At 43.6% G+C, this 25968-nt stretch overlaps 1 long non-coding RNA gene across 3 annotated transcripts in view; it reads left to right on the top strand.

Moving 5' to 3' along the window:
• LOC136563112 (uncharacterized) overlaps positions 1-25968 on the top strand; it is a 113967-nt gene that overhangs the window by 73769 nt on the left and 14230 nt on the right. For 2 of the 3 annotated variants that reach the window (XR_010784601.1, XR_010784602.1), the window contains 2 exons: positions 2325-2398; positions 21495-21655. This is a non-coding gene — a long non-coding RNA (uncharacterized lncRNA). Of the gene's footprint in view, positions 1-2324; positions 2399-18819; positions 19002-21494; positions 21656-25968 lie in introns of all 3 variants that reach the window. The other variant, XR_010784603.1, reaches the window with a different exon arrangement.

Raw genomic sequence — 25968 nt, 5'->3', positions numbered from 1 at the left:
TCTTCCCAAGTATCCAGTAATGAACAATAAAAACAAAACAAAAAAACAACACACAAATAACCAAACCAAGAAAACCAACCCCCTGGATATGAAAGTCATTTATTCTTCCTGAAATATTGATATGTCAAGCTGTCAATGACAATTGCAGTACCACAGCTTGGGAAAGTTTATTTGTCTTTTGTATTCAGAACATGTGGGCTCTGTAGTTTGTGGGTCAGGTCTGAATGAGCAGGTGTGGCCTTGGCAAACCCTGAGTACCCACAGGTAGACAGGCAAAACCTGGTTTTCCCCAACAGTGGTGATTCTCCTTAGGTATTTTAGTCTACTTCCAGGCTGCCTGGGTAAGATGTTGAGTGTTTAATCTGTTTTTTCCATACTAATACCAGAATGCAGTCTAAGGTTCTTAGCCTGGAGTCAGATACATCCATGAAAATTCAGTTATGAGTTCAGGGAAATATCCACCTTTTTGTTTTTTCACTTAGTGTTTCTTCGCTAGGTGGGAACCCAGAGCAGTCTTTTCCTGTGCTCCTCCCAGCTGATGCTTGGGTTTAAGGATTTCTGTTCTCTCTAAAAGAAAGAGGTTGCAATAAGAAAATGGGTCGGAAGAATGAAATCATTAGGTTTAGTCAGAGCTGCAGTCAGCTCAATCACACCTGATGTCTGTGGGTGAGTGCATGAAGCTGTCTATAGAAAATACCTGAGTGTACAGACACAGACACTGAGCTCACAGAAAAATTACCTGCCATGGATGGGTTCATCTCATGCTCATTTAAAACTTGCAGTTGAGCTGGCTACTGGGCTGGCTGATCCTGTGCTGCTCCAATTGTGGATTACTGGGACAAGCAGGACAATCTTTTCACCAAACTGACAGTGTTACATATTTGTCCAAATTCAAATCATATTTCTTAACCAAATAAAACCATGAACAGCAGTAAGATGGCTTCTTCAATATTATTCTGATTTTGAAGAACTAAATTTTTGATTGTGTGTTTTAACTATTAAGGTTTAAGTACAAACTTGAAAGAGCCAATCTGCTGCAGAGACTGAAGTTTCCTAATCACAAGAAGAGAATGCATTTCTCATGAGGCAGTAATTTTATAAGATCAGTTATTGCCCACTTACAGGGACTTAAACCTCAGTATTGTTTTTTGCAGCTTGAATTCCTTTGAGCTTGAGCTGACTGCTCAGGTTAAGTTCATGCCTTAGCCAGATTCCTTGAAGCTTATGGTTAGAAACACTTAAAAATAATACTCTGCTTAAAACCAATTTATTCCATCTTATTTGATTTATAAAAGAAGCAATAAATTGCCAAAGCCTTTCTGTTGACCCTGGCTTTTATAAAATTTGACTGTAGTTTCCAGTCTTTCCTGGTCAATGAATATGGACTCAATGCTTCAAGTTTCTGAATTAAGATGTATCCTGGATGTATCAGCAGCCTTTGCTGCTGGCTTACATTTTGCTTGGAGGGTTTGGCTGTCAATTTACTCTCCTTGCCATGAAATCTGAAAAGGTGATTGCTTTCTATGCCATGAAGTTCCACAGTGAGGCTGTGCACCTCTCCCTGCCGTGCCAGGGGCGTGCTCAGAAGGCCGAGGAATGGGGATGACTTAGGAGAATTAGTAACACAGCTCAGTTCTATAGCTTACCTGGCATCTGCTGCATTTGGATAATTGACCACCCTCTCTTGAGAGTGAGCTGTATTGGAAGTCTACCTCGGTAAAAATGCAGCTGCCATTAGTGAGCTTTCAGAGGTATGAGATGACGTGGGTCATCTGTGCCCTTTGAGAATATCTTGGGTAAGTGAGATTTGAATTTAAATCCCAGTTTATTACTGGACAGCTCTCCATGGTGTGCTTAACTCGTTTGTTGGATTCCAAATGTGAGGAACTCCATAAAGGAGAGAGAAGCAAGGTCTAAAGTACATTCGTCATGTCAGCCTCTTCCCCTCTATAGCTCAGCTGCAGAGCCTGGGGCAGGTGGCTGCAGGATGCAGCAGTGTGGAGCTGCCTCAGGCAGCAGCAGTCCATCCATCCATCCATCTGTCTGTTCATCTGTCTGTCTGTCCATCTGTCCATGCAGTGCTGCCGTTGATTGGCAGGGCTGTGGCTGGGCTTCATCTCCACCCCAGAGCAGAGCTGGGGCTGCATGGCCTGGAGGTGTGAAACCCTTCCTATATATATATGTATATGTAAATCCATTTAATTGTACTCTGTAATCAGCAAATGTGTTTGTTTCTTTCTTTCTTTCTTTCTTTTAGAAGTGAATCCATTGCTGTGTTCAGTTCTGATGATCTGAATATTTTTCTGTTATTTTTTAAATCACAGCATTTAAGTGTTGATGGATATCTCCAAACAGAATTCTTCCCTTCAGAGAAGCCAGTAAAGTGATGTGTCCATTGGTAGGTATTCATTAATGGTTCCTCTGCAGGGTAATCCTTTGCCTGGCTTGTGATGTAAAAGTTCTATGAGTTGTTACTCTTGAGCAGGGCTGGATTTGGGGAATCCCCACCAGGACTGGGGAATCCCCAGGGAGATGCTGCAGCCAGAGCCATCTTGGCAGTGCAGGGCTCAGGCCTCGGGAGCTCTTGGTCCCTGGCCTGGGGTTTGCTCCTGTGCCAGGGCTGCTCATGTCCCCTTTACCCCAGGGCTGCTCATGTCCCCTTTACCCCAGGGCTGCTCATGTCCCTTTTACTCCAGGGCTGCTCATGTCCCCTTTACCCCAGGGCTGCTCATGTCCCCTTTAACCCCAGGGCTGCTCATGTCCCTTTTGCCCCAGGGCTGCTCATGTCCCCTTTAACCCCAGGGCTGCTCATGTCCCTTTTGCCCCAGGGCTGCTCATGTCCCCTTTACCCCAGGGCTGCTCATGTCCCCTTTAACCCCAGGGCTGCTCATGTCCCCTTTACCCCAGGGCTGCTCATGTCCCTTTACCCCAGGGCTGCTCATGTCCCTTTACTCCAGGGCTGCTCATGTCCCTTTTGCCCCAGGGCTGCTCATGTCTCTTTACCCCAGGGCTGCTCATGTCCCCTTTACCCCAGGGCTGCTCATGTCCCCTTTACCCCAGGGCTGCTCATGTCCCCTTTAACCCCAGGGCTGCTCATGTCCCTTTACCCCAGGGCTGCTCATGTCCCTTTACCCCAGGGCTGCTCATGTCCCTTTACTCCAGGGCTGCTCATGTCCCTTTTGCCCCAGGGCTGCTCATGTCCCTTTAACCCCAGGGCTGCTCATGTCCCCTTTAACCCCAGGGCTGCTCATGTCCCTTTTGCCCCAGGGCTGCTCATGTCCCTTTACTCCAGGGCTGCTCATGTCCCTATACTCCAGGGCTGCTCATGTCCCCTTTAACCCCAGGGCTGTTCATGTCCCTTTTGCCCCAGGGCTGCTCATGTCCCTATACTCCAGGGCTGCTCATGTCCCTTTACCCCAGGGCTGTTCATGTCCCTTTTGCCCCAGGGCTGCTCATGTCCCTTTACTCCAGGGCTGCTCATGTCCCTATACTCCAGGGCTGCTCATGTCCCTTTACCCCAGGGCTGCTCATGTCCCCTTTAACCCCAGGGCTGCTCATGTCCCTTTACTCCAGGGCTGCTCATGTCCCTTTACTCCAGGGCTGCTCATGTCCCTTTTGCCCCAGTGCTGCTCGTGTCCCCTTTAACCCCAGGCACTGTGGCAGCTGCAGATGTGTTCCAGATGTGTTCCAGCAAAGATGCACCTACTCATGAGGTGTTTGGTCCAGGCTGATTGATAGGTGTGGGATGATTTTATGGATTCAAATTATATTCCAGCTCTTCCAAAACATAATAGGACCATAACAGCTCTACCCTAGAGCACTGTTAAAAGTGTTTATAATAAGTTGCTCCATTTTACTACTCCCACTCATGCCTGCAACTGCAACAGGTCTCTGACACTAGCAGTTGGTATTACACCCCAACTGACATTGCAGATGATTTTGCTTTCTCAATATTTAGAAAGGAACATTACCAAGTTTTTGTAGAGAAACCTCATTTGTAGTTTGTGTAAACTGGAAAAGCCATTAATGGCTTGTTTCATTTAAAGAAAGAAAATTGGCCCATCAAAGTTGCTTTTACTGCATTCATTCAGACTGATTTTTGGGTCTGGAAATTGTTTGTTACATGGCTGCCTTTATAAAAAACTTCAAATGTGATGTTGCATTTGATCTGTCAGACATGGAAACAGTATCTGTGCAATGCCTAAAGCATTTATTTGTAACAGAAAAAAAAAATTACACACAAGTAACTTTCAGTTTTTGCAAAATAATTTTTGTTTCTTTTGCAAATGTACTGTGTTGTAAGTGACCAAAATTTTTCAGCTGTGTTCTTAAGTAAATTTGTTAAAATGATTAAGCAAAATAAAAACAAGCTTTGAAAATGTGTGAAAGATAAAAGGCAAACCTTTAGCTGACCTAAAAAAATATAAAGTGTAGTCATGATGATGATTCAGCCCTATTTGTCTTATGGTATCTGATCCCACTGCAATCATATTTTCCTTTTTAATTTTTTATTTTAATTTATTTCCATCAGCCTTTACCATCCTTTCTGCACTTAGGAAAAACATAACCATATTATTGGGCATCCATTCAGCTCAGTTGTTGGCATCAAGTTTCTAAACCTTGCTGAGTAAACCACACGAGTTGTTTTCAACCTGTTTCATTCCTAATTCATGCCCAAAAAATCCCCAAAAACCTTTGTAAAGAAACCTTCTGTTTTCAATTGCAGCTTTTATGGTGTGTATGCAGTTGATAAAATTCCCAGCCCTAAGGTATTGGTAGCTCTTACACATAAGGACCAGACAGCATTTTCTGACTCATGCTGGGATTTAATTGTGTGGTGGGAAAGGGAATCTGAGCCCAGTGCAGATCTGGGAGTAAAAACTGAGCAGTAGAGGCGTGGAGCCTGTGGGAGCTGTGTCCAAAGTCTGATCACTCTCTTTGCTAAATTATGGGAGAGATCCTTAGGACTGTGTGGCATCTCCTCAGAGGTGTGCACCACAGAAAAGGGGAGGTGAGCAGAGAATCAAAGACTGGGCTGGGTTGGAGGGACCTGCTAAAGGTTACTGAGTACATCCCCTGCAATGGGCAGGGGTATCTTCTGCCCCCAAGAGCTTTCTCCTATGTTCTCTTCCATGTATATTATAACTGCTTTCCTAGGGAAGGATGACATTTCACCCAGCACAGGTTTAAGAGGAGTACTGTGCTTAATCTCCTCCAGAAGAAACATTTAAAATCACCCATCAGCTAAAAGCAGAGAAAAAATGGAGGTGTGGGAGAGAGCCTCCCCCAGCGTCTGTGGGGTTTATTTTGCTTTAAAGCACATGCATGTGAACATCAGGGTCCCATCAGTGATCCCTCCAGTACTCAGATGTGACTTAAGAGGAACTGTGCAGCTTTTCTGTTGGGTGAGTGACTGCCAGGATTTATTCTGGGCAGAGCCCACTCTTGGGAATCCACCCCAGGATTTATTCCCACACAAGCCCTGCCCATGTGGGAACAGGGATTTCACAGGATCCAGCTGGCACAGCTGGCACAGCTGGACAGCACAGCCTGGCCATCACCCTGCTGGGCTCTGGGCATGGAGTGATCCCCACTCAGCCCCATTTCACACTGCTCTGGGAAGGTTTCCCTGCCCACTGTAAATATTTCAAGATACTACAACTGATCCGCACTGAATCATGGCTGTTAGGATTTTTAGCTTTTGTCACGAAGTGGTAGTTTCTGAGATTTCTGTTCCAGTGTACAGAAAGATGTAACTTCTGGAAATGTGCTTCATTAATGAAGTATGATCTTTTGAACTTACAAATTCCTATAAAAGTACTGATGTAAAGGAATTCTGCATTATTTTCCAATGCCCTCCTGAAAATCTTAATAATTTTATTTTTAAGGAAAACTGTAATCCATAATAGTCTATGATCTTTTAAAGTGTATTTGTCTTTTAAGCCTGTGTAATCTTGGCAGAGATCTGGGGTAAAACAAACAAGTAAACCAAGTGATGATCATAAAATTCACTTGGGTTCTTGAACAGTGTTTCCAGACCCTGAATTTTCCAATTCTGAAAAATTGTGTGATTTGGATAAAAGAATAAACTCATACATGCCTTCTAATCCTGGGACTCAGTTTTCAAGTTTTCTTCTGTACCATTCTTCCAAGTAACTTAAAATCACAAAAATAGTTGAGATTCTCTCACTCAGCATGATTTTATGATTGAAGTATTAGAAAAAAATAGGAGATGCACAGCAAATGTCAGGAGATGACACCAGACAGAATGTGCTCATTTATCTTACCAAGTCAGCCAGACCTCTTGTATGTGCCTGCAGCTTATGGTGAGCTCCTCAGAGCTGATCAAAGACACATTTTAACTCAAGATAGATTTGACTGAAATTTATATTATAATAATTTCCTTTTTAAACTGGGAGAAACACAAGATGATGGCATGAAGCAGAGGGGGGAAATAGAAGTGAGCATCTCCTTCTTTCCTCACACCGTCCTTTGCAGGAAGGCGCTTCCGTTCAATCTCTTTGTCAATTAATCCACTGACTGAGAGGATTGCCATAAACTCTGCCCAGGCTCCTCTCATCCCTAGGAAGTTCTATTTTCCACCACCTGGAGCCCTGGCAAACCCTTGTCTGAGCACCTGGCTTCCAGCTGTGAGGCTCTCCCCTCTCCTCCCTGCCATGCCCTTGACACTGAGTTTCTGTCTCTGGCTCTGTAGGGAAAGACTTGGTCCCTCTCCACAGACAGTATAGCTCAGCCTGGCTGTTCCTTTTTCTGAGAAGAACAGAACATAAAGCAATAAAAAAAAATATGGCTTCATGGTATTGTGTTTTCATTGGTGAAATTTAAATTTGTTTTAGAACAGGATTTTTCCTCCTCTTTCATATGCAATGATATACAGAAAATGCGTGTAAAGGTATTGTTTTCAGGAATTTCATTTGCACCAAATGAAACACAGAAATTTCTAGTTATGTCCTAGGTCAACTGGGAGTTTTCTTGCTATGTAAACCTACAGGTATATAAAAATGAGATCTGAGATACACCTCTGTCCAGTCAACACTTTGACAAGGAATTAGTGACAGAAGTGAGGTGCATCAGGTGATTCTTCTCACCCATGGTGGTGATTGCTGACATCATGTGCATTCTTCCTGAGCCTGGACTACACCAATCAAGGCAATTTTGACTAACACAGAGATACTTCACACATATGGCCTTCTTCAGGTGATGCAAATCAGCTAAAATTTATATGTGGCTTTGTTCTGTGTGGGTCCTGTACTGTTGTGTGCAGGAAATAACAGTGGAAATGACTCTGAAACAAACATTGGTCATCCAGTGTGTTGCTTTCTTTCTATCTGTCTTCAGTTTAACCCAAGTTTGTGATGTCTATTCTGAATGATCCCTCCATTTCATTTCTCTAAGTGCTGTAAGGTCTGTGCTTGGACTGAAGAGAGAAGGGGGAAAAAAGGGTAGAACTGTTTGGGAGGGTGAATGTACACAAAAGCTTGTGAGTTTGGATGCTGAAATCTTTAGTGTTAGACTGGAGTAGAGACTCTTTTTTCCCTAGACTGGCATATAGTGATTCCATGTGTTTGAGTGCAAAGCAGAAATCATCTCCAAATGCCTGTTTTTAAGATATGCACGTATGTTCAGTTGTCAGGGAGTAAAATTCAAAAGATGATTTTTTCTGTACCTTTGAAGAGGAGCACCTCGGTGAGTGCTGAGTTGTGCCGCACAGATCCAGCTGTGCGCTTGGGGGGATGCTGGTGTGTCCTCTCCTGCTGCTCATTTATCACTGATCCTGTGCTGCAGACAGCTCTGAGATGCCATTGCTAATGTGATCTGCTCAGAAGATGGGAAGCCTGGCGTAGGATGCACTTAGTCAGGCAATTATCCTTGTTGGGGCTCCACAGCTTCTTGGCAAGGGCTGTTGTGTCTTGTCCATTACGGCTGGAGCCGGTCTGAGGGAGCGATAGTGATTTAAAATAGACAGCAGAGAGAATTGAGAGGAGTTGGAATAGTGTAGTTCACCATTCTTCATGCCCAATATATTTCACTTTTAATTCTGTATGTACAGGTCTCCTTACCGTGTGTTTTTGAACTCCCAGTGGCACAGGAATGTTTCGATGCATCTTGCGACCATCCATTTTTTGTTTTGTGGTTTCTTTACATTTTAGTAAACCTCTTCCCTTTCATTAGAAGAGGCTGACATAAAAATAATATTTTCAATATGCTGTTTTTATTTATCTACATTCTGTCATGATATACTTTGATGTAAGTTTTTAATTTTGCTTCAGCTTTCAGCTGCTGTAGCAGTTACTGCTAAGGGTCAGCAAGGAGGTTAGCCACAGTAGCACAAAACAATTTCCTGTGCTCACAGCTCAGGTAGCATTTGGATGTGGATTAAATTTTACCACATTTTCCAGTGGCCAGACACAATTATTTCTAATGAGCTTTAAATTGCTTCCAGAACATGTATTTCAAAACTTAGTGTGGTAATCCATTCAGTGTCAACTTCATAAGATAACGGGTCTTCTTCAAAATTTTGGTTAAACGGATTCTTGCAGTCTAACAGGTATTTCTCAGCAACAGCTGAGCTTGGCAGTGGCGTGCTCAGTGCTCTGAGCAGCACTGCTCTGCCCTCCTCATTCCTGGAGTGGTGGTTCCACAATATATTGTGCTGCATTTCTAACTCGTGTTTCAGAATCGCTTTCTTTCAGCAAATTTATCTTGGTGCTGGACACACTCATTGTGCTGATTTGAGAGCTTTTCTGCACATTTTGTAGTTATGGAAGCCTTAAAACACTTTTTGAAGCTCTCTCTCATCTTTATGATTCACATTTTCCTTTTTTGTCTGGGCACTTCTTTGCACTGCCCAGCATTCTGAATGCCTGAAGTGTAGCTCAAGCCATCTTTATGGGCAGTGGTGAATAATAAAAATAGGAAAGGAGGAGAGGCAAAACCCGCTTTTCTCTATAAATATGATAAGTTCTCACAACCTTTGTTTAATCTCACCAAAGTCTTCATCTAATTCACACATGTTAAAATATGATTCAGGTGCATTATTACCATCCAAAGTCTTTATTGGTTTGAAATTGGTTGGAAGAAGTCCTGCTGCAATGAACTCAGCCATAAGGAAATCATTCTTTGTTACAGCTTCTCCTACGTGAAAAACACGTTCAGTCTCCTGTGAAAATTTAAAAGTTTAATAAAGGACAATAGGAGACAAGGACCATGGAGCAAAGGTTATTATGGCAGGTGCATCTTGGCACTCAGCCAAGACCACACTGTTACCTTTGGGGATACCCCTTAAATACCTTTTCCCCTACATCAGCCTGTTGCATATTCATAGACCCTTATGCCTATCCATAAATAGTTTACATATTCCAGGAACTATTTTACATGGTCCCTCTTTGGGCCCGCCTTTTTAGAGCTTGCATGTTTCTTGGCTGTGGTTTTGGCTCCTTTATCACTTCCAGTTTGGGCCTTGGTCCACACTTTCTTCGATGGTGAGTGCCGATAGTTGGCGTATCTGTAGCAGGTGTCCTCATTCTGTGTTCATTGGATGTTATCCCATCCAAGCAGGCATTTTAACACAAGCATAGCTATTTCACTACTATGTCTAAGCTTAATTAACAACAGAAATAAAAATGATATCTTTATAGAAAAATTACTTTAACATCACACATATAAAATCCATTTTAATATTTGCAAAAAGCCCATATTATAATATGTATGTATAGCATCCTGTAAAAGCAATGAAAGAGAAGAGCTGAGGGGAAATCTGTGTGTGCTGACATCTCCTGCATCCAGGGGAGGGAGGGAAGGGGTGGCTGTGGGTCCTGAGCCTGGGGACGTTCCCTGGAGCCCCAGCAGCCCAGACTGCTGTTGGCTGCCTTGGAACTTCCCTCTGCACAGACACCTTTTTCTTCCAGCACCTTTGGTTGTACTGAGGAGTCTTTCAGTAAGTAGCTTATTAAATTGGCAGCCAAATTCAAGCCTGTATTTCCTTTCCAGCAGTTTCACCAATATCTTTTAAAACCCCTTTCATATTCCTATATCAGAATTTTGTATCACCCCTGAGTCACAGAGAGTTCATAGTTTGTGTGAGTGACATTGCCATGAAGTGCAGGGCAAAACTTTGGGTTAAATGAAATTACTGAGAATTTTGAAAGCCAATGTATTTTAAGGTAGTGAGATGCAATTTCTCCCACAGCAAGAAGAAATTGGTGCAAGTTGGATTTTTTCATTTGATTTTTAACTCAGTAGTAGCACAGGGACTCCAGTGATTATCTCTACAGAGTTGTTGTTTTGATAGGAGCTATGAATTCCAAAAACAATTTTTGAATTAAACATGTCAAAAGTCACTTTTATGTTGAATTAATTTCTTTAAATGGTTTCTTTTAACAATAGGAGTTTATAAAATTGTATTTTGGTCTTCCACTACAGGGATTATAAATGTAAGCATATCCTCAGTAGCTGAGGAGTTGTTCTTGACCTGATTCCAAGTACCTCCGTAAATTAGTTTATGTTCAGTAGTATCCATCGTGTATAAAAATATTCCCCTGAAGCTCCTGCTAAATGTTACAAGGAGATCATTCTCTTTTTTTACCTACTCAGGCCTGGCACTGTAGTTCATCTTTTGTTCAATAAATGCTGAAACACTGCTCTGCACTGGTGCCCTGTTGGCAGCGGGTGTGGGGAGTGGCACCACCAGTCCCTCAGCACAGCTGCTCTCGGAATTGGCTGCTCCCACCCTTGGGCCCTTTGGAGATGGATCCATGAGCACAGGACACTTCTCCTGCAGCTTTCACTCTCACACAAGACTCAGGCTCCTCAGTGCCTCTGGGGAGGGACAGCCCCGTGTTCCCCTGCTCCCTTCCTGCACCCAATCCCTTCTGCTCATCAAGGGGTTTTAATTACGGGGGGGGGGGGGGGGGGTTGAAGTAATGAAAGTGATGGAACATCAGCAGTTGAGGATACTTCCTAGAATTCATGTTCCCAGTCTAAGGGGTTCCTAGGGTTTTTCCAGCTTCTTTCCTCATCATCCATATTTTATCTCAGCTTGCAGTTAATTTCCATATTAAGTACATAATTGCCTTCTTGACAACTCCTGAGCTCTTTCATTGCTTTTTACACCAAGTAGCTGAAGGACCTGTGGCTGCAGGATGTAATGCTTCGACAGCTACAAACTCAAGGCTCTTCCTTTCCGAGATCCAGAACTTTGCTTGTTTCTGAAGCCAGGTATATATTTGTGTTAGTGAAGTTGACATTTTCAACAGAGAATTTAATAGTGGAGGAGAGCAGCTCAGGTTAATTTACAGCACTCTTGCTTTTCTCTCTTGTTTGTGCCCTGAGAATTTTACTCTTTAACAATGGTTTCCAAAACCAGTGTCTGTCTTCCCACTTGGTCTCACAGACAGTTTTGTATTTAGTTTTATTTTTTCCCCACAGAATTTGAAGTTCATTGATCTTCTCAATAACTATGCCAGGACTTGTCAAAGACATTAATTCTAATTAAGATTATTTGTCTGGGATGTATTAAATAGTACACTGTAGGAAGCTAAATGGAGTTTAAGTTTTTGTAAGTGAAATCTCTTATTTATGTAAAGTATAAAAATAAATTAATATCCAGGTACACTATAAGACTTTTATCTTTTTTTGCTATGTTTTACTTTTCAAAGACCTTTTAGATTCTGCTCCTGTTTAGTAACAGAGATTTAACACCCTTTGGAACTAGTTTCTGTGCAGCAACAATGTCTGGAATGGTATGTCTTCCCCAGTTACCCTGTGTTCCTAACTGTAGCATTTGAGATAAGAGAGGTGCTGCAGCGCCATTTCCAAATGTGAAAACCATTCTGGATTCTCATTCATAAATTAGTTTTTGTTTAATTAGGAAGGCTTGATTTTATTTTGTGATCATCTTTCCTAGCTAAATATTTGTTTTCCTCTTCTCTTCTGTAATTCTAATTTACCATTCCAGCTTCTTACAGACCCCAGTTACTTTTTTAAAGCATATTACCTGACTGTATTCCCAGTCGGGTTTTTTTTTTTTTTTTGCATCTACTTTTCTTTTACACCCTAATGCATAAAGTCCCTTGCATAAATTCACCACTTGCTAGAAGTGGTGACCAACACTAGTGTTTTAAACAGTAGCTTATGCCTTTCTACCCTACATCAGGTGACACCAAATGGGTGGTACTTCAGTGCATTAGGTGTTTGGAAACAATGTTTTCCTTTCATTTTTTTAATTGCATGATGTAAATTTGTCATTGCTGGTAACCAGTAGCATTAAGAGAAAGAACTGAAATGAGGCAGGGAGATGATTTGCAGGTGGGAATTTGCTTGGATGGGAAGGAGAGCTGTGCAGAGGCTGACCCACTTTAAGGTTAGGCCTCAATATGTGTTAAATGATGCTCCATCTGTGCAATCTCAGGCAAGGTTTTAGGGCATTTTTTAATTGCCTACTATAAAATCACAACTGCATTGTCATAACTCCCGCTCCCAGCAGGCAATGTTTGGGTTGTGAACCAGTACTGCCCACTTAGCTCAGTGCTCCTTGATCCAAGCTGTCATCACAGCCAGGACAGCACAGAGAGCAGAGGAGCCGAGTGTCTCATTGTGGGCTGTTCTTAATGAGAATCCTTTCAAAAACCTACAGCTTTGTGGTATTTTCCTCTGGTTAAAATTGCCAAGAATGATGAGTAGTAACAATGGCAAGTCTGGCACTTGGGTTCTGTGCAGACCAGGTTTGTCCAGGTCACATCCAAGGGCTCAGTTGAGTCAGGCTGCTCCATGGTGGGCAAGAGCTTTGGCTTTGCTGTGCTCTTGCACTATTTTAGCTCACTTTCATTAATTGCCTTAGGTTTGAGAAAGATTGTCATGAAGACAAACTCCCTCTGGGGTGCTGTGAAGATGAGCATTAAATTGTTACAAGGTACTAAGAAAACATGGTAATGAGACCTTGTGAGCACAGGAATCTGTACAGAGGATTGCACTGGGATCTGCTGCACGATGGATCCAAAAGTCATTACTGCTTGTTAATAGCAACAAAAATATTTACCAGTTGCTGTTATTTTTATATTATAAACATGGAGTTGAATTAAAAAGTCATTCCCATCGGTGACTGGTAAAACAGAGGCTTTTGAAAAGGACATGTTAGCTTTCTGAGGAATACATTTAGGGTGTGTATCTGTCAGCAAGGGACCCGAGAGACCATTCTGGTAGTGGATCAAAACCAGGTTTTGCTGTGGCTGAGGCATGAGAAACTGTAAAACCATGTGTTGCAACTCTGTTCAGATTGAGGAATTCATGCTGATAGACCCAGTCATGGTCTGGCTGTACATCAGTGGCAGGGATTAGGAGCTTTTAATTTTAATTTTGCATACTAATTGCTTGGTGGCTTTTAAACTCTAGTCATGCTTACTTAACAGATCTTTTACATCTTTTGCATCTTTACATCTTTTACATATTTCTTCCAAATAGTAATGAAAATAGAGGCAAAAAATAAGTTTAGATAGTGCCATCAAAATATTTTAGATTTGCAGCTGCTTAAATAAGTCCCTTCCTTCCTTCCTTCCTTCCTTCCTTCCTTCCTTCCTTCCTTCCTTCCTGGAATCCTTCCTGGAATCCTTCCTGGAATCCTTCCTTCCTTCCTTCCTTCCTTCCTTCCTTCCTTCCTGGAATCCTTCCTTCCTTCCTTCCTTCCTGGAATCCTTCCTGGAATCCTTCCTGGAATCCTTCCTTCCTTCCTGGAATCCTTCCTGGAATCCTTCCTGGAATCCTTCCTTCCTGGAATCCTTCCTTCCTTCCTTCCTTCCTGGAATCCTTCCTGGAATCCTTCCTGGAATCCTTCCTTCCTTCCTGGAATCCTTCCTGGAATCCTTCCTGGAATCCTTCCTTCCTGGAATCCTTCCTTCCTTCCTGGAATCCTTCCTTCCTTCCTTCCTCTTTCTTCCTTTCCTTCTTAACATGTAATCAGATCTTCTCTCATGGGATCGGGTTCATCTGCTGAAAGTCAAGGGCATTTCCATCTGTTTCTCTCCACTCAAATCTGCCTTATGTGGAAATTATGTCAGCTTTGGTGTCTTCAAGTTGAACAGGGACGACCACTTTGACAATGTACTTCAGGCCTGTGTCAAAATGCTGTTTTCAGTATCCCACAGTGACCTGCTAGTAAGCAATTACTCATCTTGGGAGTTTTTATGTGAAATATGAAATAATACCACCACAGGCTTTGTATTGGTATAATGAGAGGGATCTAGAACAGCTCAAATGCAGTTTTCAGTTCACTTATATGAATTTATTTATATAGTGACATCTGAAATACAGGTATGACTGAAGTGCCATGTGAAACAAGAGCTTTTTGAGAACTCTCGCTAGGCTTGTAAAAGAGAGAAATGCAATTTTTTTTTTCCATTTCTATACTTGCAAACCCATTTTGTTTCCTGCATGCACTGTAAAGCATCCTCATATATCCAGCTACTCTGCAATTAGTTTCAATCTGTGAATTGTCACTGCACTGTGTATTCCCCATAAACTGGGAAACTTTAAAATTAAAGTACACCATGTTCCCACTTCTCCACAGGAAAACAGCAGATCTTGCATAATATCTGCCTGAATTCAAACTGTGACTTTTTCTTTGTGACACTTTCATTCAGAGCTGTCCTTGTCTTGTAGGAGGGGACAAATCCAGGGTAGTTAAAGATGGTAACACTCACGTTTATTTTTGCTCATAAAGACATAAAGAAAGTCCATGGAAGTGGTAAGTTGCTCTCAGTTAAGTCAGTGTATGGTCTGTATAGTCAAACATGCCTAATGGGAACATTCCCATATATCCAATGCTTAATTCCCTAAACAAGAATCTTTAAGAGGAAGATGATGGTTGGATTGGGCTGGCGAGCTCAAGCCGGGACCTGTGCCAGCACACAGCCTGTTAAAGGAGCTCATTTAGGCACAAAAACAAGTGTCTCTCTGAGGTGGCTTGGGTTGTGATAAATCTTGGTGAGGTGAGGTTTCCTGCAGAAGGCAAGACACAGCTGGAGTCCTGAACAGAGCCATCCCACTCTTCCTGGACTGGGAGCTGTGGCAGATAACAAAGCACTCGAGTGGGAATATCCTGAGCTTATTATTTTAAACTAATAGCAAGTTATATCCAATGGTAAATTTGAAAAATTGAAATCTACTGAAGACAAGAGAATATTTTGTCTTTCAAAATATTCTGATTTATTGGCTAGTTTAGAATTTATCATCTCATCAAATCTGTAAGATCATTCTTCTGTCATCTATTAATACTGTTAATATTAGTCAATGGTAGTATCAGTATTTTCTATGAATGTGTGCTCCTTTTTTCAGTAATATCCAAAACAAAGCCACTCCTATAACTCATTTTTTGAAGTGTCTCACCCAGGATCATATGAGTTTCATTGCCTGTTTAGAAGTAACATCTTAGTCTGTATTCTGACCTCAGTATCTGAAGGACTCACTGCAGTAGATAGGAATTGCTTTTACTTGGCTACAGAAAGAATTTAAGTATTTAGATAGCTCAGGTTTTCAAGGCAGCACATTCATGTGTATCTTCAAAAAAATACTAATATTTCAAACAATGGAAGATGTTGAATTTTGATGTTTGGAATTTGGAAGACACTTGGATTTTGAATAGCCAAAGAATGTGACTCTTTGGTTACTGGATAAATTCTTTTAAACCTGTAGATTTTTACAGAGAGTGTTTTTATACAAGCCTGAATTTTTAAACTTATTAATGTGCCTCTCCTGGAATTGTACTGAAAACTCATGCATTTGTTATACAGAAGAAAAATATTAATGTGTGTACAAGTATCTGTGGGGTTATGTTTTATTTGATCAGCATTGCTATTGTGTAAATACTGCTTGTTCTGCACAGCTGTGATGTGATTTGAGGAATGTAAAAGTATCTGCCCATGGAAAAAAGAAACCAGTTACTCAGTACTTCCTGAAAACACTTCAGGGGAGAATCAGAGCCACAGAAGCACACCTGGTATGATAAAGCACAGCATCCAATTGCAGTTCACTGAATTCGTTTGCACTGTTTAATTAATGATTTTGAACCAGATGCCTGTCCAATATTTGGGGTTTGGGCTGGGGAGTCCTAGTCTAAAGTAATTTGGAATATGGAGAAGGAGACAGCATTTGAAGGAAGAAAAAATAAATCATGCAGTTACGTTCTGGTCACCTTGGAATACCCTGCAGTTTCTACCAGGGAAGCTGTTCAAACCCTTCAGTCAGGTTTCTTGATTAGGGGAGTTCTTGCGGGAAGGACCAGGAGCCCACACCATGAGCGTGTGGAGGTGTGACTGCAGGAGCTGCTGCTGCTGCCCCGGGCCCGAGGAGGGCAGAGGCACCGAGGGGTTCTCGCTCTGCTAAATACACCCAGGCAGCACTTCGGGAGGGGATCCTCTGCTAAATACACCCAGGCAGCACTTCGGGAGGGGATCCTCTGCTAAATACACCCAGGCAGCACTTCGGGAGGGGATCCTCTGCTAAATAAACCCGGGCAGCACTTGGGAGGGGATCCTCTGCTAAATAAACCCGGGCAGCACTTCGGGAGGGGATCCTCTGCTAAATAAACCCGGGCAGCACTTCGGGAGGGGATCCTCTGCTAAATAAACCCGGGCAGCACTTGGGAGGGAGCACTGCGAGGGGGAGCGGGCAGGGAAGGGCTGAGCCGCAGCACGAGGAGTGTTCAGGTCATTCTGCTCTAGAACAAAACCCATGTCCCCGTTATCCCGAGTGCTTTGTCACAGTGGTGATGGCACGACGGCTCCTGCCCGTGGCTGGCCCTGCAGGTGGGTATTCTGCCTGAACCTGACCTTGGCCAGCTCAGCAAGCCATGACCTGGGCTCTGCTATCCTCCACACCTCTTCCATGGGACACACTGGTTATGTTCATTTCCATAATTCACTGGCATACCATGTTTACTTTTAACATCTCTTTGAAAAGCAAATGGAACTAACTAAAAGGGGGAGAAGAAAATGTAAAAGCGAAATAAGCTTCGCTTTCAGGTGTTCTGTTTATTTTTCCCTCTCAAAAAGTGTTGATCTCTCACTCAAGGCAGGTGGAGGAGTAAGAAAATTGTGTCTTTCCAGGTTTAGCTTCAAACTTTTGTGGTTTAGGCATATGGGAGTTTAATTATCAAAAATCATTGATTTTTTTTTTTTTTAGGAACATTTTAGAAAACTTATATACTCTATAATGCCTAATATTCTGCTCACTTATATACTCTATAATGCCTAATGTTAACAGCTCACTTTTTTATCATAAGCCCTAGATTTGCTTATCCAATGATCTCCTTCAGTTCCTATCAATGTCCTTACAGCACAAAAATAAAAGTACAAACATACAAGGCCAAAACACTGTGCAGTCTCCATCCTTGGAGATATTCCCAAATACTGGAAAAAGTCCTGAGGGACCTGTCTGGTGCTGACCCTGGTTTTAAGAGGAGGTTGGATGGACAATGGTCTCATTTGGTTTCTGCCTCCATCTTTAGGATCCTGCTGGTCTTTTTCACTTGTTTTCATGTTAGCTCCCCAAGACATGTTTTGCTTGTGTCCAAATGCCTGTGCTTACTTCCCATGATTAGTCAGCTGAAAAAGGCTTCATTTGTTTTAAATTTCCATGTTGCAGTGACAAACTGATTATTTTTCCCTAATATCATGTATCAAGAATTAATATTCAAGTCAGCCATTAAATTCTTCATTTGTGTTAAAGAAATGTTATTTTCCATACTGCTGTAATGACATGTCCAGAAGAACTATTGGACAGTTTATGGCTCTTAATGTTGATTTGATTTTAATCATCACAATAGTCTCACCTGTCACTGTATTTCCTAATTTTCTAAATGTTTTATCCCTTTTAAAATGTTGGTATTTGGGACATTATTAATTATCAGACAGTGAAATATAAATTTACTTCCTCTGTGTTATTTGGCCACATACAACCTTGTGAGTAGATTCAAGCATTGCCTTTTTCACTGAATTGTATCAGTGCCACAAGAACATCTCAGAATAGTAGGGCTCAAGGCTATAAGCCATGTGAGGGGGAATTGTGTTTTAAACTGATTAGAACACACAAGTCATTTTCAGAAATGTTTATATAAATTAAATAGCTGTCTTTTTTATTTTAAAAATTATATACAAGGAGATCACTTCTCTTTCACAGAAAAAAAGTATGTGACATTTTTCTCCATTCTCTTTGTGAAACCTTTGAGACTATCATTGCAGTCAGGTGTAGGACAAACATTCCCCACATTCTTTTTCCTGAGGAGTGCTCATTCTGATCCTGAGTAAATACCTTTCTTGATTCCCCACTTTATAAGGAATATGTATCCCTTCTGAGGCACCTCACTGCAAATCAGCTGTAATGGAAGCCCTCATCCCCGCTTTTATTGGGAGGATAAACACTGCAGCAGTTCCCTTCCAAAGTGTTTACCTGGCTTTCTCACAGCTGACTCAGTGGATCAGAGCCTTTTAAGGCAGTCTGCCTGGCATTTTGTCACTAATCTCTGAAAAGCTTTTCTAATTCTCATATGATTAATAGTATAGGATGCTATTCATTGAGGAAAAAGTAAAACATTTTTTTCTGTCTTGCTGCCTAATTTAGATGTTAAATTGCTAAATCCATTTACTTTCCAGCTTTAGTCTCAAAGGCAAATAATGCCAGTATTGAACTACAAGCAGTTGACGGACAAAGAAAATACCACTTAACTCCCTCTCCTTGACAAACCAAAATCTTTTAATTTGCAGAGATTCAGCAATGTCATTAAACTACTGAAAAACAATTTCCTTCCAGCAGGTTGTTGTCATATTGCTGAGACCAAAAGGCATCATCAAGTCCTCTGAGGTCTTGATGTCTCTTCTAAAAAACAATATAACCCATTCTAAGATACATGCTCAACCTGCAATTGAATGAGCTGATGGCTGATTGGAATTGCATACAGGAGGCAAAACCATACAGATAACAGAGAAGTGCAGGTAAGGCCCCAAATCTGAAATGAACACCTGCTAGCAAAGCAGAAACCCAAGGGACTGGTGACTGGTGCCACAGTTGCCATCCGTGTCCTCGGCCGGTCCCTGTCCCCAGCTGGTCATCAGGGAGGTGCAGAGGGCTCCGTTTGCCTGACAAAGCTGCTGAAGTGCTGCTGCTCCCTGATGACACACCCAGAGCTGGAGGTGGTGCCTGTGTAACCATGACCTGCTCGCTTGGTGATCCAAATGATTTGTACACAGGGCATGGAGCTGAGTGGACCAGAAGTGAGAAGCATGGTTTGACTGCTTTTTTCCTGATTATACCAAGATTTTTCTCTGTTTCCTTTGTAATTATATCTTTATTCTGTCTTCTCACCCATTTATCTGTCCATAGCCTAGAGCTGGTAGCTCCTCATTGCTCCTGTTTGTTCTATTTATTTGGTTGGCTTGTCTCACTAAGATTTAGTGAGAACATTGTTCTGCAAAGCACAGGGTTCCACATGCCCAAAAGAGTCATTCAAGGGAGTTTGCTTGACACTCCCTGTCTGCAATCAAAAGGAAAAATGAGCATAGGGAAGCATATTTGATATATAGTTATGGGCAAATTTAAGTAGCTCTTAACACTCCTATCAGATTCTCATGAGCAAATGATAGCGTAGACTGTCTGCTGTCCTGCTAAAATCACTTACTGTCGAGTGTAAAATACCTACTTGCACAGTATCAGCATGTTTAGAAGTACTGCTGTTTTGTAAAGTGATGATAGTGATTTACTTTGTATTATTCAATTTAAAAAGAAATAGAGTTAAGCACTGGTTAGGAAATACAGCAGAGCCCTCCTATGAAATATGTATTTTCAAATCTCTCACTTGTTGTTATTGATGGTGATTCAATTCCACCATGCAATTGCATTGCATTTCTAGTTTATATGCAGGACTGTTTTGGTTGGGAATACAACAGTACCAGGTTCTGCGGCCTTGGCTTTGTTAACACTCACAGCTTTGGACTCAGCTCTGTTCCAGCAATGTCCTGCCCTCTTGTACCATTGAGTTCAGCCCTCAGAAGCTCATGGGTCCTGTGGAGACAGAGCTGAGAGGCTCCAGCTCATTTTTGTGAGCTGTTAGGTGACTCCCAGCTCCTGCTGCTGAGCCAGCTGGTTGCTTTGGAAGATCAAGCCTTAGGAGACCACTTCTTCTCTGGCTAAATGTCCATTTAGTGTTTCCTCCAAAACACCCTTAGCAAGATGCTGTTTGGATTTAGATTGTGAAGGGTTAATAGTGTCAGCACAGAGCTCAAGGAGTTAAATAGACACAGATCAAAATACTCCAGTGTCTAGAGGGATGTGTTTAAATGAACACTGCAAGGTTGGCAGGCCTCCAAATTAGCATAGCTTAAAGAATTCAAGGTACATTTAATTGGATCCTTCTAATCCCTTTTCCCTTAGAATGAGCATTTTAACAGTTTAATTCCTTTTGCAACCCCCACATCCCTTACTCCAGTGGCCCATCTAAAATAAATACTGTGAACTATAAAAGGCCTAGAGAAGTTCTTGCTGAAGCTAGTGGCAACAGGATATAGCCCTCAACACTCCACTCATTCGGATGGGATGTTTGGAATTGCAGAGGGTATCAGGGCTAAGCTTGGCACCCAGCAGGTTCAGCTGCTGCCTGCACAAGGAGCTTCAGGGGCTGTGTTGGGATGGAGTTGGCAGCTGTGGAACAAGGGTTACAGGGTGGGAGCTGGAGGCAGCACAGGGGGCTGTGTCCGGGTGCCCAGGGAGTCCCTTGGGTGCCAGCTCAAGGAGGTGGCAGTGGGGAGGGGTTGATACTGACACTGCCAGAGCAAGGCAAGGGAAGAGTGCATGAGAACCACAGGCCAGGACACTGCTTTTAATGTATTTAATACACTTTAGCCACGTCAATTACTCATTAGTGAGTGAACTGACTAACTGGCTGTTCGTGATGACCTTTTTACTGCCTTTAATGACCCTTGTTCAGTGTTTGGCACCTGACATGGACTATAAGCTCCTTGGGGCACAGAAACACTGGGAAACCCTTCTTGAGGAAAGCCTGGATAACAGCTCTATTGGGTTTAACCTTTTCTTCTCAGTAGGCAGATGAAACTAGAATTTTAGTTTCCAGGAATCCGCAGTCTTTTGAATGTGAAACTGAATACAGTAAAATGTCAGCCCTCATCCTGCCAGAGGATGAGCAGCCAGTGTTCATACAGTGCTGAATGAGGCTTGCTGCAGTTACAGGATCCTTCATGTAGATATCCCACGACATGGTATAACATGAATAACCAGTTCCCCAACGGCAAAGGGGCCTTAGTAAAAGCAGTCTTCAAAGCTGCCCAGCCCCTCTGCCAAAACGAGACTGGGTGATTTATCATCTAGCCTAATGTAAAATAGATTAAACTTGAGCTCTCGAAGTACTGTGAAATGTCATTATTAGTTTTTGTTTTTATGGAAACAATTACAAAACTGTTTCATTTTTTACACAGATACAATTGTCTCCTCCAGCTGCTGAGCTACTTTAGACTACATTGTCACCTGCTTCTTCAGGCACTAAAGACAAGAAGACTCTCACAGGGGTAGAGATATTTCACAGGATGGAGAGAGATTGCTCCACTTCATGCAGCAGAACCCAGAAGTTCTACACCAGGTGAATTCACAGCCTTTTCTATGGGGTATTACTATATTTCTGAATTCTCCTGGGTTTTGGGGTACTTAACATCACGTAACAGTGGCTATTTAGTGACAGAACAAATGTCCCCACTCTAGGATGCAACCCCTGAGTAGCTTCAGCTGTGTTCTCATGACAACCAAGGACTGAAGGTATTTTTTGTCACACTGAACAGTGTAGGCCCTGTACTTGTCTGTACAGCATCTTACAACTGAGTGTTTCATTTTTGCTGATAAAAAAAAATGTGTGTGAGATCATCAATACATTTCTATAGACAAATGGGAAGAAAAGTCTCTAAAGTATTTTAGGAGGAAGAAGAAAAAATTCTGGCATTGAACTACACATTTTGGTAATGAAATGTGCAAACTGAATGTCTATATGCTGCCAAGTTTGAATATTTTATTTTACAGTAGATGACTCACTGGAATTTTTTTCTATTAAAGGTAAATACAATAGAAATTAAATCTCATGCTTCTGAAAAGGAAGTGGCCTCTGTAGTGCTTAGGAGAGATTGCCCCTTCTCAACTCCCTCAGGTTTTCACAGCCCAAGTGCATTACAGAGAGACCAAGATGTTCATAGCTACAGATCTCCCCATGCCACATGCCCTTAAATTCTCACTAAACTATTTGGAAATGCTTATTTACAGGAATCTAATGTGGTGGCATGTAAGGAGGTGTGTTTCACAGGTCAGGAGGCTTTTAATCTAACTAAATGCAAATGATGAGTGTGATCATTTGTGTTTCCCTGCTAGCTGGGCGTCATTTGTAAAAAGCCTGGCATGCAGTCACCAGTTGTTGTTGGCATTTGCTTGCTGTTCTAATTGAAGGTGAAAAGGAACTAATGGTAGCTAATATAATCCTGGCACTATATTCCGAGAATATTAATGGTGTTTATTATTGACATCATTACCAGAATAGGATGATTCCCTTGTCATATTACAGGTTCTTATGTTTTACACGCCTGACAGGGGTTTCCTGGAAGCAGCAGTCAGCGTTTGGGGCTGTTGGATTACTCCACACTGCACCTCACGTGCAGTGATTGAAGGGGCAGAGCAGCAGGCTGGTCCATTTGTGGCAGTCCTGATGTAATACTTTGTCTGTTAATATGCAGTAATCTTTCACTTTACAGCATATGACTAGGCAGCGATCTGTCTTTATTAACTTCAGATTCTGCGGAATACGTTATATTTATTTTGAATGCAGGCTTTCACATACTCTTTTAAATATTAATGGCTGGTCTCCAGCAGTCAGCATAAATATGATTTGCATTAGCACTAGTCATATCATATTGTGTGCCTTTGATGTCAACTATTCAGGGTACTAATATCTGACATCATCTCCCGAGGTCACTGACAACTTTGACCTTTATTCTCATGCACAGTTTCTATGGTCTCAGAAGCTCTTTTGAATTGATTTGAAATTTTGACTCTTCCCTTTATGAGGCAGTAAAATTGATAATTATTCAGATGGGAACTGAGTACTGAGCGAAAAATCAATTCCACCCGCTCTCTGCTGCGTATAAAATTACTTCTGAGTCTGCCGGACTGAACGGATGGCCAAGGTAAAAGCAGCAGGCAGGAATAGTGGAGAGGATTAGCTGGACAAAACTAATAGCCTAAAGGGATGGCTTTGGAGATGAGGGAGTGTGTCGGTTGGGGGTTATTATTAGCAATGATGGGACTCATTGATCATATGTTTACATCAGGTTTCCATTGGGTTATAAATCAGCCCTGAATAGAAGCGGAACCCAGGGCCTGGTGCGCTACCGGGGGCACGGCGTATTAGATTATTCTCACTTTCACACTCGGATGAAAAGTGAGACATTGATTATTCATTGGCTGGCCATTAAACACTGGGTTTATGGACGATTTGACTATCATAGAAGCTAATGAACAAGATTGCTGCTTCCTAACCAGCGGTTTCAGTTTTCAGGACATCTGTTTGGTCTCAGTAATGCATAACCCTGTTAAGGAGCGGGTCACAGACGCTTAACGGCGCTGAAAACCTGCGGCCTGCTGCCAAACTGTGCTGCACTTTGGGGGTTCGGCGGCTCGGTACCTGCGCCTCTGGCGCGCTCCCTGCACAGTTCCCAGCCGGGGCTCGGGGCTGCCGTGAGGCTCCGGCGGCAGCCGGACAACGACCCGGCCCCGCTCGGGCCCCGCAGCGCCGCCGGTGTGCGCCGGGCCGTGCCGGGCTGTGCCGGGAACTCGGGCAGCGCCGGCCCCGCGCCCCCGCCCATCGTGCCCGGGGCAGGGCAGCGCCTCCGCCGGCCCGGCACGGCCCGGAACTGCCCGGCACGCCACAGCCCGGCACGGCCCGGAACTGCCCGCCACAGCCCGGCACGCCACAGCCCGGCACGGCCCGGAACTGCCCGCCACAGCCCGGCACTGCCCGGCACGCCACAGCCCGGCACGGCCCGGAACTGCCCGGCACAGCCCGGCACGCCACAGCCCGGCACGGCCCGGCACTGCCCGCCACAGCCCGGCACGGCCCGGCACTGCCCGGCACTGCCCGGGGTGGGGGCCGGGGCCGAGCGGCCGCCTCGCCGGAGGAGAAGGCGGCGGGCGGTAGGTGCGGGCCGGGCCCGCGGGCGGCGGGAGGGGCTGGGGCTGGGCAGGGGCGGTTTTGCGGGCCCGGGGCCCTCCCGCAGCAGGAACCGCCGCCCGCCCGGCCGCGAGTGCGGGTGTCCCACTGTCCTGTGGCATCATCATCATCATCATCATCATCATCATCATCATCATCATCATCCCCATCACGCCCACGCTGCCCAGCGGGGCGGTCGCGGTGCGGCCGCTGCGGACAGCGCGGTGTGACGCGGCCCCGAGCAGCGGAGCTGTGGGATCGCCCCCCTCGATCCTACCTTGCTCCCTCACGTGTGACCCGCAGCAGCTCGGGGCTTTAATGGGTTGACGTGACTGTATGAAGAGGGAGCAATAGAGAACATGGAAGTGAAACAGCTCCGAAATGCTCAGGAGCAAATTTCGGCATCCCTGGGAAACTCAGCAGTGGCTGTTGGCTCTGGCCGGCTTTTGCCGTGCCTGGGCTCGTAGCCCCGGGCGAGCAGCCTGAGCTCCATCTGCATATATTCACTTGGTGAGGGGATCTTACAGCCACACCGAATTAATGTGGGAAGTAATTTCAGATGTATGGGTAGAACACGGTATTAAGTTTACTGCACTCACCTATTGATGTTATGTTCTGTTCTAAGCACTTTGATAAATAGTTTTTTTAAAAAAGCTACTACTTTGTCATTTTTCTCAAATTGAGACTTTTGGTGCTTCACTTTATAAATGAAAGTGTAATTTTTGGTCTTAAGAAGCTACCTTTACCTTCTCTTAATGCTGATCTTGCTGAACTCTACACATTAGGCTGTTAGCTCAATTTTTGTGTCTTAAAATACTATTCCTTTTAGTTCTTTCCAAAAATTGATGAGTTTTGTAGCATCTTTCACCTGCAGTTCTAACAAATGTTTATGAACAAGGCACAATAGGTAAAGAATTCTTGCTTGCATCTCTGAAATGATTCTGTGCTGGCTGCAGAGGGGATAAATGGATGGTTGGTTGAATAGAAACAGGATTTCAGTGGCATTCCAGTATTCACTTTCTTTCCTGGGTGTTTCCTGGGCAGGGATGTAAAGTACAGCTAGGCCAAGTGAGGGTCGGCAGTGCCAGTGGTTACTTGCTGTGCATCATTTTCAGGAAGATCATGTGGACAGTGAACTGGGTTTTTGATGAGACTGAGCACTGCAGCAGGGTTTGGGTTCCCCCTGGCCATGGGCAGGATTGCTCCATGTCTCAGCCCCAGCGCTGGCAGAGAGGTGCTTTGGGGCTGGGTCTGTGGGTTGAGGCTGTGCTCCAGGGTTCAGCATTTCAGGGGACAGCAGGTGAGCAGTGCTGGAGGAGGGGATGGTCGGCAGGGACATGGGAAGAGCCAGCATTCCCTGCCAGAGGAGAATCTGGTGGAATACAAGGGCTGGAGAGGGACCTCTGGACAGGAGTGTCGCAGTAGGTAAGAGGGAAGGTATGCAGTTGAACAAAGACCAGAGCCTGGAGCCAGGAGCCAGAATGGGATGGGAGGTCCTGGGGAGGAAGAGGGGGTGAGGTCCAGAGAAACTTGCCTGGGCTGCCCAGTGACCAAGGACCCAGTGATGGGAGGCACCAAGTGAAGCGGCACAACAGGCACTGCCTGGAAACCAGAAAGCAGAGGTGCCAGTAGCGATGAAAAATCAAGAGGCATTACTACAACGAGAAAGTATTATAAATTGGAACTTTCCTTCTTTCCCTTTTATATAG

Source organism: Molothrus aeneus, chromosome 15, assembly GCF_037042795.1.
Source record: "Molothrus aeneus isolate 106 chromosome 15, BPBGC_Maene_1.0, whole genome shotgun sequence".
Classification (NCBI taxonomy): domain Eukaryota; kingdom Metazoa; phylum Chordata; class Aves; order Passeriformes; family Icteridae; genus Molothrus; species Molothrus aeneus.
Note: the sequence above shows the minus strand (reverse complement) of the source record. Positions and strands in the feature narration are given on the sequence as shown.